Source organism: Pinus tabuliformis, chromosome 4_1 (assembly GCF_031772625.1).
Source record: "Pinus tabuliformis cultivar Carrire ecotype Pingquan chromosome 4_1, CPIR1, whole genome shotgun sequence".
NCBI classification, from domain to species: domain Eukaryota; kingdom Viridiplantae; phylum Streptophyta; class Pinopsida; order Pinales; family Pinaceae; genus Pinus; species Pinus tabuliformis.
The window spans coordinates 490,933,759-490,942,271 of NC_142303.1; the positions used below are offsets into that span (position 1 = coordinate 490,933,759).

Sequence of the window (8,513 nt, forward strand, 5' to 3'; positions counted from 1 at the left end):
ACTTATTTTCTCTTCGAAAGGTAGACTAATTTTCTATTCCATAACTCTTGTGGACTTTCCTCATCACAGAGGGCTAAATAACCAGGTTTATCCCTCAAGTCATGGTTGGAGTCTTTAGGATGTAGACTTCCTATGAAAGTTGAATCCAATTAAGAATCATATTCAATTATGATGAAGGTGGAGTTCGATGAGGAGCTGGGCTAAATTCTAATGAATGTAAACATTGGACTTCTAAATAAATGTATGATCTTCTAACTTGGGTATTTATTTTATCTTTTGAAGGTACACTGAATTTATCTTTTGGTGTGTCAATATTCGACAGATGGTCAATTACAAATTTCATTAATTGAATAAAATATTGCAAGAGAAGAACATGAAAATGGATACAAACAACAACAAATCAAATCCTTTAGAATCCTAGGGAGAAGTATAAATAATCTAGCTAAAAGAATACAAACACTTTTTCTTCCATATTTTCACATTCTCTAAATTATGCGGTGCACAAAAACTTGGGAAGAGGAAGAAAAAGGCAGGGAATATCAATTATTGTGACCACTAAACTTGCACACATGAGTGGTTGAATTCCATTCTTCTTACATTCTTTTGTTGTATTGTTATAATAAGTATTAGTGCATAAAGCTAAGATGGAAGATATTCATGCAACCAAAATCTATGCTTGTGACACTCAGTCACTATACTAAAACTATGCAACACGTAACATTAGCACATCTGTGACAAATTAACAATTAACACTGGAATACTTGTCAAAAGTTTACACTCAGTCACAATACTAAAACTATGCAACAACTAATATTAGCAAGTTTGTGACACCCCTAGTATTCATATATTATGCATATAAATTCATTATTTAAAAATGTATTAATCTATGACGAAGATGGGAATGGGACCAATAATTGGATCTTGGTCAGGTTGGTCGTAGCATATGACATAGGCCAATACATCACCATAGGATAGTGTCCTACAATTTGTTTCTTTCAATAATCTCAATAGAGGTAAGGGAAGCATTCATTTACTTAGTATCATCGCCTACAACTCTAATATGGATACATAGGTCGCAACTTGAGGATGTGAATGAGATTTGGGATCTTTCTAGCGTGCTGAACCTATGTGTCAAGTCTTGGATAGATGAAAAAGATGACTCGAGGCAGGTTTTGCAACAAATTGAAAAGGGAGAAAAGACCTTTCCAGATTTGCATATTGAACTAAGTGAAATGGGATTTTGTGAGATATGAAAATCTAAGCTGCTCCTTAGCATGCAAAGGATCTAAGAAATACCCTGATGTACTTGAACATCAACAAAGGAACTCATCATAACTACACGAAGTGTCACTTAAAATTTTGCAGATAGGAATCTTGATTTAGAACTTGAAAATTGTTCTCGAATGTTGAGATGCCTTGGTATAATGTGTCTCATTGAATTGTTTCTTAAGACCTTATACACTGTCAACGATCTTAGAAATTTTCCAACTTATAGCATATTTGATATTTGTACGCTACCAGTAATCTTTTGGGGTTTAAGTATTTGTTGTGGACTTGGTACGTTTTACCTTATTTTAATTTACATTACAATTAAATGACAAGCTTTGTACATTCTCCAACAAATCGATGTCATGATGTTTCATGCCCATTAATCAGAAGTCAATTTCCTCTAAATAACCTTCAGTTGAATAGTGTGGCATAAATAGCTCTTTCAAAAACACTTGGCTGTCATTATCTCACATTGCTATGAAAGGTCACTATTAAAAGGAAAAACAAATGGGAAAAATGAATTCATTGAGGAAAACTTTTAGAAATGAACATCTTTACTACATTGAGTGAAATTTTAAGTATATGCCCAAGGATTGGCTCAACTCGTCAAGTCCCTATACTTAAGCATTTCTGCTATTGGGAGGTCTCAAGTTCAATTTCTCTCAACACTCTTGCGGTCAGGCTCTATGTTTGGGCTTATGGGAAGTCATCCCAGGTGGTTCTACCTAGAACAATAGTCCATGGAAGTAGAAATTCACCAATATCTGGAAATCATGGATGACATAGTACAACAAAAGTTTAAGTATAGAGCAACAACCTGTTATTTAAGCAAATAATCTGACCTCTAGCATTTGCTACATCCTATATGGAAGAACCAAAATGACATATCGTTATACATCTGCTCATTAAGATAAAAAGAAAAGTATGTTATCACGTGAAAGGCCAATCCTAATTCAATTAAGGAATCAATATACAACATAAAGTATTCAAAAGTAGAAGAAAAATGCACTACATTATGTTTCTAACCTTCCCAAAGTTGGAGAGATAGCGGAGAATCTGAAAATACTATATCAATACCAAAAGATACAAACCTTCTAATACAAAAAAATACAAACCTTCTAATACAAGCCTTCTAATAAGATATCAATACCAAAAGATACAAACCTTCTAATACAAACCTTCTGCACCGGACCTCTGATTTTTTCAGTGGCAACCTCTAAAAAAGTGACGGGCTCGATAATCAGATTAGTCGACCTCTGTGTGGTTTTCTCCCTTACATTCGGCGACAACCCCTCTTCAACAAAAAAATGGTGGAACACGGGCTATGGTGTAATCTGCTCTGTTGGGTGGTGAAATGGCAACATCTTTCAACATACATGGGCTCTGGTGTAATGCGTCTTTCAACATATTTCGACCAAACACTTTCTCCTTTATGCAGCGTCTCCCCTTCTTCACGCAGAAATAACCAAGCTGCAACGCTTTCACCTTTTCTTATGCTCTTCGAGGGCTCAGGCTTCGAATATACACGCCATCTCCTCAACACAACTCAATGCTCCGATACTAATTTTTGTCCAAACACTTAATTAACCAAGAACTAAGAATTATATAAATGAAACTGAATGAAACTTAATGTAGGACACAGGTAAAAAACACAAGATTTTTACATCGTAAAATCTTGACAGGGTTCCAAGGAGACATCCACGAGCCAAGGGATTGGATTTTCTATTAAACTAAAAATGATTCTCCTTATTACAATAGTTCAGACATTCATCATTTTATAGGAACATAACAGTTGCTTCCTTATAAAACCAACTTGGCAGTAAATACAATTTTACACATATTTACAATTAGTTGTCAAATTCCAAAAAGCCCTAGGAAAGTCATCATGCATTTTCCCCTTGAAACCTCAAGGAGTCTTTTATGTTGTTATCATTATCATAATTCTTATGAATGAAGAGATTCATTTATCCAACAAAATAAAGAAAAAGAATTAATATAACTATATAAATAATTCATAAACATTAAACTAGGTTACACCCATAAACATCAAAATTATTTTATTATACATTTCACATTATTAAAATTGAGAAAAAATAATAACTAGTGATTACACCTAAAAACATAAGGAATAGAAAATTTAAAATACTATATCCAAAAACATAATCAGTAAATACTAGATTTCTTATTTCTAAAAAGAATATTAAATCAAAATTATTTGAAAAAAAGAAAAGAGAAAAAGAAAAAAGTAATTTTCTATTTTACTAATTATTCGATTTGACAAACTGATTTGTACACAAAAATAGTTCTTAAAAACATCTTTACTAGTTACTCAATTTCACAAAGTGATTTGTACACCAAAAATACTTCTTAAAAACATCTTTAGATGGGATTGATGTTTCGAATGCGGGAGAGGGTACTCGTTTGAGGATCTCGTTGGAATTGGGATCTTGCTTGAACCTTTGGATAGATGGTTACCATTTTCGCCTTTAAAATCCAGGAGACGACCTTTTGGGGAACTATGGTATCGCCATTGTTAATCTTGAGCCTTTTGAAATAGTCAATTTGAGTAGTGTACAATGATTCTTGAGGGATGATACAATTATTCTTTGTTTATAAGGACTCATAACTTTCCATTTGATGGTGGATAACCACTATAGTTAAAAAATTCAAGAAACATGTTTCACATATATCACACTGACATCATCCATACGACCCTCTGTGTTCACATTTTCCAACTAGCTGCATTTTCCAATTAGGTGCACTTACAATTCACTTTGACATCATCCATACCGACCCTCTGTGTTCAGCATTTTCCAACTAGCTGCATTTTCCAATTAGGTGCAGCTTACAAGTTGGGCTTTGGGTAAAGGATTGCCGCATGTTATTTCAGTAAACTTAAATTGAACGAAAAGTGTCCAAAACAGATCAGTAACTTTACCAATTCTTAAAATAATCATAACAAAACTTCCACGATCTTTGCGTTGCCCATCGAAAACGTCTAAAAAAAATACCACTGGACCAATAATATGTTAGTGATATTTTATGTGTTAGTGATATTTTAGTAGCAATAAATGGAAATGGAAGATTTTATCTTCATAATTTTAAATAATAGTTGTTTTGAAAATAAATTTGATTCAGCTTAAAATATGGGTATATCACTGGACCAATAATGTTAGTACATAATGAATTTAATAATACCGAAGCTAAAAAGTACATTGGAATATAACATTTCAATTCGATGTGAACGTAACTGTTCGTGGAACATAGTTGAAAACAAAAGCCGTGACATCGTGAAAATGAATGAAATTATTGGGGGCGACACCGGAACGGAAACTAAAATGCGAGACTGCACGATCGTTTTATTATATTATATTATATTATATGAAGGATTTAGATAGTGACGGGTGAGAATAGCACAAAATGAGAGAGAAATAAACATAAAGAGAGGAGATAGGAGATGCGTATTGCGCAGTGCAGTGAGGTGCAGTTGGGGAGAAGACTTTGAATATATAACTAAACTAGAAGCTGTACTGCTCGTAGCGGATGAAACAGTCGGTTAGCTGAACTCTAGCACCGATGGCGTTACCGCAAATGTTCCAGATGCGGCCGCCAAGGTTTTGAAGGCAGGCGGTGCAATCAGACTGAGAGATTCCCTGATTGCAAACCCCACGCCCATAGGCGGTGGGTGAACCTGCTCGCGATGCTTTGTAGTCGTAACCGCTGAAGGCAGTGTTTCCCTCTAGATCTACGAGGAGGGATCCGAGAGTACTATAAAATGAACTTCCGCTTGGGATCTTCTGCGTGTTACACGCAGATGATACGAAGTTTGTGTTGGGCGTGCCTACAGCACTGCCACAACCAGTGCAGCTACTACCATTACTGCCAATGCAAAAGGCGCAAATGAGTACCTCATCGACATGGCTGGCTGGGTGGAATGATATATGTATAAACTCTACTCCGACAACGGGAAATGAAATGGAAATGGCAGGTGGAATGATATATAACCTCTATTAATGCTGCCTCTTGCGATGCTTGTCAATGTGTGGTTGCAGCCTCCATTTATAGGCTTGGTGGGGATGGCTGTGGGTAGCATTATAGATAACATCTGTGTGTGCTGGACACCAGTGGACCGGGACGCACGTGGTTAGTATAAGGGAATGCACGACTAGGTTTAGCCGCCTCTCCTGACTAAGACCGTTTCCCCCCTCATGTGTGGCGCACTCCATGTGGGGGCAGTCCATGTGGGTCTATAATAAAACTAACCGGGGATAGGCGTGCTATTTTGAGATCGGTTTTTCATAATTATTAAAAAATTAAGTGGTTGGTTGGTAGGGATTTAGACTATAGGAGAGGAGAGTTCTATATAATAAGAGAGAGTTGTAATTCGTTCCTTACATTATTTGATAGCCCGAAGTATATATGAGATGTTAATTAAAAAAAAAAAATATTAATAATTATGAAGTTAATCTATATAGATATATTTTATATAATATATAAAATAAATGGAAACTAATTAAAATATTTTATTAATGCCTTGCTTAAAATGAAGAAAATAGGTTATTTTTTTCATAATGACATCCATGATGAGAGTGAAATTGTCACCAAATGTTGCCAAAAGATGTAAGTAGAATTTTGCATCTTAGTTAAAGAAGGTGTCTCACGAATTGTATCACGAATTGTATCATTGACATGACACGAGTATCCACAATATGAGGTTCTCTGGTTTTTGTTGTTTTGTGTAGTTGCCAAAGAATGCACTCTAGAGATAGCAAAAACCTCTATCCTTATCAATTATTCACTAGAAGATCTTGATTTGGTCTTTTCTTTAAACAACCATATGTCTTTGCACTAGCAACACTTGTGTTTGAAGTGTTTTCATTGGAATCTATCCACACCCTATTTGTATATGCCAACTTTATTTTGGATTCAAGTTTTCTTGCAATTAATATATCTCTCTTAGGTGTCATTCCCATCCATTTACATTGTTCCCCCAATTCAAACTCTAGCAAACATTTGTCCATCTTCATTTTCTGAACACGATGTATTTGTACATGTATTTGATGAGGTTTATTCATGGCCCTTTAAACCTTGATGATGTCCCTCTTTTCTCTTTTTTCTCACTTCAATTTGCTGAAACTTATATCGAAAGAATTTTGGTGAGAGTTTCTTTTGAAGTGCAATTGATAAATTGCAGTGATGTGGACAAATATGCTTGCGAAGAAAATATTTTCTACTTGAAAAGTACTATTTTCTCCTTGAGATGTAAGGTACGCATCAGTTTTGAATGGCACCTAATTTGATTTAATGACTTATAAAAAAATACCATCAAAATTATTAAACATATCTGTCTAGAGAAAAATTAGAGTAACCTACAGTAACCAGTGTGGATTATGTGCTTAGAGCAGAGCATATAATATTACCCTGAACAAATAAAAACCTTAAATCAATTTGTGCCTCCCCATTGATTGGCATTGGCCTGAGACTTAGACTCACCTGAGCGGCGGTTGCTACCTCTCAAAACTTTCTTTAAGATATGCAACTAGTTGTACCGTGTTATCAACGAGAGGCGATACCTCTCCGCTTTATTACCCCATCTCAAATTTTTATTTTGCACATGAATGAGAAAGAAAATGGGTAATTAATATTTTTTTGTTCTTTTTCTCCACTCAACTTGTAATTTTTGAAATTTCAGTTTCCATGGGTGATATTGACAAAGCAAAAATTGGCAATTTTGTTTTTCATAAATGGGTTTAGTCCACATCTTCAAAAAGAGTGAAACAAATCTCCCTTAGCAATATTTTGACTTGAAGTTTCATGGATATTCCAACTTCCCTTTTTTCTTACAAATCCCTAACATCATTGAAGCTCCAGTGGTTTTTTTCACATGGATGCATCTCTACTTCAATGGTTTTAGATGCCTTGTAACTTATTCTTTGTCATTCATCTATACAAATGATAATATACTTTAGCACCTTGTATAAAAATTCCCTCTTCTTGAAAATTTGATAGTTCAAAACTATACAAGGATGAGAAATGTGAAGATTTATGCAGCCAATCTCAAGTGTATTGATTTCACTAGGGTTGGGCATGAAATCTCGGCGATAGTGAACTGTCCAAAGCTGGTAAAGGTCATAGTGCATAAGTTTCCTATGATGTAAACATTGGAGCTCAAGTCTTGTGGGTCTCTGCATCTATCCATGAAGAAGCTTAATGTAATTAAAGGATTTTCTGCTACAAACTCACTGAGCAAAGTTTCGCTCCATGGGCGCGTAGACAAGCTCCTTCTCTCATAGTTCTGGAAAGTTTGGTCTCTCATCAAAAAGTCTCAATAGAAAGTAAATGTTTTAAAGTTAGTAATTGTCTTACTTTTAGCATCATGTTAATAGTGTTTTGAACACCATAATTGTATTATATAGGGAGATTTATCATACCAAGTTTGGATTACAGAACCACACAGTAAGACGAGGGGCAGTAAGTTTAACCCTTTCACTCAATAGTTTGAAAGTGGCTTGCATGAAAGTTCCAAAATTTGGTAACAAGCAAATTTCTTTTGTACGTTCCCTATTGAGAAGAGTTTTCCTTTGCTGCAAATAATGAAACTTACACTGCCAAGATGATCTATATTCACTCATGAGAAGAGCTACTTAAAACAATTTCTGGTTTTGAAAAGACCTATTGAAGAAAGCGTGTATATATCAGAAGAACATAGAGAAAGCTACCATAGATGTATTGGAGATAATTTATAGCTGATTAATGATTAAATTTGTAATTGAACAAGGCATACTTCATGAGGTACTTCTATTTAATACCTCTCTGCTTATTTTCTCTACTGAAGGTAGATTGAGTACATCTTGTGTTAACTCTTATGCATTTTCCTAGTGATTGGTCTTTTGTACTCCTCATCATAGATAGGTGGGTTTTGCAACAAATTGAAAAGGGAGAAAAGACGTTGGCATATTTTCATATTGAACTAAGTGAAAGGGGATTTTTTGAGATATGAAAATGTAAGCCCCTCCTTAGCATACAAAGGATCTAAGAAATACCCTGATTTACTTGAACATCAACAAAGGCACTGACCATAACTGCATGAAGTGTCACCTGAAATTTTGCAGATTGGAATCTTGATTTAGAACTTCAAAATCGTTCTCGAATGTTGATATGCCTTCGCATAATGTCTCTCATTGAATTGTTTCTTAAGACATCATATAGTGTCAATTAATTTTCTCTATAGTGGGCTGGTAGAC

General features: G+C 34.9%; 1 pseudogene; it reads right to left on the bottom strand.

Annotated features, from left to right (window-relative positions):
* Nucleotides 1-4,697: 4,697 nt before the first annotated feature.
* LOC149176669 (antifungal protein ginkbilobin-like protein pseudogene) lies at nucleotides 4,698-7,532 on the bottom strand (annotated as a pseudogene).
* Nucleotides 7,533-8,513: the final 981 nt, after the last annotated feature.